Here is a 4,602-nt window from a genome sequence, read left to right as displayed (position 1 = left end):
TTCTATTTCCTATTTATAAGAAAATAAGGAAAAATATACTATGTTTTATCCTTACAACACATACATATTACATATTTCATTTACGTGCCACAATATGTTGCCTAATCCTACTCCTCTCAGCAATTTTGCATGAAGTCAATGTATCTCTTGGTCGATTCAATTCATATATGTTTAGATCATGCAATACTTCTTACACTTTTTATAAAGCTGAAAGTACAAAATACTCGTTGGAGCGTTTGCCGCGTTAATGTTCAAGTATTTTATACAATATTCTTTCACTTTTTACGAAACTTGTTATATCTTATACTACTATAGTAGGGAGGGTATTATGCGTATTGTTCCTGCTAAAAGTTTGATCCGTTTGTTCAAGATAGTTTGAAATACGCTTTTGTGGCCTAAGGACAAAATGGAAATGGTTAAAAGCGGTCCATTATTTCACCTAAGCCTCATATAATTAACTGCCCGAAAAGCTCTTTCAAACTTATAATTGTTTTAAATATACTTATATCTCGCTAAAATGCGTAACTATGATAGGTCGATATTTGCCCTTAGTCTAAATAGAAAGAACATTTCAGAAAATTACTTTTTCTTCAATAATTTGGTTATTATTAAGAAAACTTTTTTAATTTATTGACGTATTCTTTTTGGATATATGGACCTGGGTTACGAAGCACCCAGTGTTATTCTAGTGATAAATATATAACATTTAATATTCATAACTTACTTTCATACATGTTTTCGTTCTACAGGGAAAAAATAAACCCTGATAACATGTCCAAAAGCTTTTAAATGTTTAAATTTGATTACCTTTTTGTGTGTTATTGTGTAGCTTGTTATTTTAAAGAATTCACAACTTATATTTTTACTGTAGCCCATAACGTACCGCCTTGTAGAACGTATATTATAAACTTCCTCTGCAATGCAGGAAAAACGCAATTTTAGAGTTCCTAAAAAAATATAAGGGGAAGATCCTTGAAAGCTTTTTTCAACTATTACACTCGAACTGCAGGGTTCTATATATGTATATATACCCTTAACACTTATAAATGTCATATGTTATGATAAGAAAAGTAAAAGCTTATGTGGGTTTAAAAAATACCTTTCTTCACATTTGAACATTTCCAACAGAATTGGTAAAAAATGTCAATATTATATTTTGTGTTGATTCAACAAAAAACAAAAACTCTCAACTAAGGACCAACAAAAACGTGACCAACTATCTGAATAGGAAATTATATATGTAATTTACTTACAGTTACATTTATTAATTTTGGGCATAATATATTTGATAAATAAACGTAACCATCATTTTTGTAAATGCTTTTTGATATTAAATAATTTTCGTTTATAAAAATAAAAACGTTCTTAAGTATGAACTTCAAAGATCTGTATAAATATTATATATTTTAAGAAATCGAAATGTTAATTTTATAGTGGTCACGACTATTTTTTTCAAATATTTGACAAGTTTGAATGTAGCTTAAACTAATACTCTTCTGTTTTGCAAATATTATGTAGAGCATGCTTTGACCCATTTTCAATTACTTCAGACTGGCACCAAATTGTTTAAATATTTAAATTTATAAAATTGATTTGAAATGTAAATGTAGACGATTACATGTGCGAATTTCATTTTCTTTTTCATTGTTTTTTTTTTCAATCAATGTACCTATTGTTATGAAAATGAAAAATAATATTTGTTTAAGATTTTCTTTGATAAATACGTGGGTTTATAACTGCAAAACATATTGAAATTTTAAAATTGTTCACATAATAAATAATAATCAATAAACATGCATACTACCTAATAAAATTAACATCGCACAGTGGCATAGAAATGAAAAAAAAGGAAATAATTATGTTGAGGTTACAGTCTGATTCAAATGAAATTTCACATGCGTAAAGCAGAAGTGTTGAAGATTCGAATTTTTGAATTTTAATTTTAAAATAATTTTTTATAGGCTCGATTTTAAAGTTATGTTACTTATTTGAGCATTTTTCTTAATTCACAGTGCGTGTGGGATGTTCAACTAAATGAAACCGTAAGTAATATCATATGAGAAAGGAAATTATTATTAGACAATAAATTATTTAAGGTTTTAATGTTTTAAATTATTCGTTGTATGTAAGTTTGTCATTGACATTAATGTTTAACAAACTGTTTGTCGTTATTTTAAAGTTTGCAATTTACTATTAATCGACGGAACATAACTAAACCAATATGGTCAAAAGTTAATAATTATTTTAAAGCAAAAAATACTACATATCTACATTTAAATCTTTTTGTATCTACAATTCTCATAATGATCTCACACATAAGTTAATTTGTAAATAACATTTATCACGGTTTCAATGCCATATACATATTTAAATAATTTTTAATATCATTGTAGACATGTTTACATTTTTTTTGAAAAATAATTTGTTTAAAGCGGCTTCTGAAATAAACCTAAATTTTTGTATAAAAATGCAAAAGAGGTTTTGGGTAAAAGATTCTAATGTTGTTATATGTGTGTTTATGTACATGAAAAAATTCTATTAAAATTATTTCAAAATTTTTCATTGTTGTAATTTTTGGTTTCTGTTTTAATTACAACGTAATTTATGTGTTTAGTTGTTGGAATAAATTTATTTATGGCTAAAAATGTCACCTCATGCTCGTATCCGTACTGTGGCAATGTATTACAAACAATCGTATTGTCAATATACCCAACAAACATACATAAATTAAAAAATTTGAAAATTAATTCATCTTTATACATATATAGAAAGAAAATATTATCAAAATTAACTACTAAATAAAAACGATTCTCATAGATATTTACCAAATTCCTGTTAGATTTTTATTTCGATAGAAAATGTATCTGAATGTTTGTTGGCATATATTTATGTAAATACATATAAAGCAAAATAGTGCAATTTTAAGCTTTAAACATCGAGGTATTCTGTATGTAGACATAAGTATTTCTGTATGCAAAAATATTTCTTTATTTGTAAGTAGTTGTTTTAGTATTTTTGCCATTTATTTTAACTTTTTGATATGCAATATGTAGCTCTTGAGTATAGTACATCTTAAAGTTATTCATATTTACCTACCCATATATGTATTTAAAGTAGAAGGGGTATCATTCGCCATTGGGGCAATTGAAGTTAGTTGGTAATACAAGGTTAATAATAATAATAATAATGAACAATAAGTGATAATAGTTTTTTCGATAACATTATTTGAAGTACCTGGGGTAAATTTGCAAGTTTTCATTTTTGTAATTTTTATACCCACCATCAAAAAGATTCTAAGACGATCTAGTAATGTCTGTCCCATCCTTCTGTCTGTCTGTATTTTGAATGCACTATAGAGTCCGAAGGGAGTAATGTGGGTGATATGACAATTATTGACCAGTCATATTATCAAGGGGTATGGTCGAATATGAATTTTTTAAATAAAATTTTGTAAAACTTGTTTATCTCATAGATAGCAATGATCGTTAAATTGCGGAGAACAAATGGGGGCTATTGTAATGCAAAAATCCACAAGTCCATTTTTATTAGCAAACAACTTTCTAACTTTTCGCTCCAAAAAGAAGTGTACATTTGAATAGTGGATATGAAAAGAATTATAATGGTACGAAATTGTAAACATATGTATGTACGTTAATGCTTATAAAGGATTTAAGAATTAACATTTTTATTATTGGAATTTAAAAAAAAAGTTACAGGAACTCTTAAGCCTTTAATTGAAGTTAACTTTAACCAACAGTTATTAGGAAGAATTAAATTAAAATCATAACAAAATCGGCTTACGAAAAAAGTTTATTTTTGCTTATCTATTATTTATATTCATTAATTTATGTAAATATATTTTGTATTGCTAGCCAATTAAAATTAATAAATATATTTATGTATTTTAAATGTACACAAATCATTGTGGTTATTTATAATAAACTACCTATAATGGAATATTTATTTACATATTGAAATTAATTATAATTGACATTACAAAACATTTTTATTTATTTTGTTTAAATTATAATTTATTGCATGAACATGACGACCATTTTCAATTAATTTGCTATAAAATATACATGAAGTCAATGAATTAAATTATAATTAGTAATATTGTTAAATTTATTAACTACTGCTACTATAGAGATAATAATTTAAATTAATAAAATGTTCTGAATATGATTTTTTCCATTTCGATTTAAGATCATTTTTATACCCACTATCAAAAAAGTTGGGGTATATTGATTTTGTCATTTCATTTTTAACACATACCCCATAAAAGTATTTATTTATTCTGAATCTACATTAAATTTTAAGACGATCTAGGCAAGTCCGTCCATTTGTCTGTTTAAATAACAATAGAGATCACACGGGAGGAGCTAGACAGTTGAAATTTTGCATAAATATTCTCTTGAAAATAGGACATATTTTTCCACATTTTTGGATAGCCCCCATACAAGTGGACCTCCAAAAAACAGCTTAAACGGTCATAACTGCTGTAGAAGTACGAGTATAGCGATGAAATTCGACAGAAATACGTTTTATATGAGCCGAAATCTTTTGAGGATCGGTCTATATTTGACCCCACCACCAATATAT

General features: G+C 26.3%; 1 protein-coding gene across 1 annotated transcript in view; it reads left to right on the top strand.

The window, feature by feature from the left end:
- Positions 1–4,602, top strand: part of LOC111678941 (5-hydroxytryptamine receptor 2A-like) — a 36,963-nt gene that overhangs the window by 10,423 nt on the left and 21,938 nt on the right. The window lies entirely within an intron of this gene.

This window comes from Lucilia cuprina, chromosome 3 (assembly GCF_022045245.1).
Source record: "Lucilia cuprina isolate Lc7/37 chromosome 3, ASM2204524v1, whole genome shotgun sequence".
NCBI lineage: Eukaryota > Metazoa > Arthropoda > Insecta > Diptera > Calliphoridae > Lucilia > Lucilia cuprina.
The sequence above is the reverse complement of the archived record's forward strand: the minus strand, read 5'-3'. Positions and strand labels throughout refer to the sequence as shown.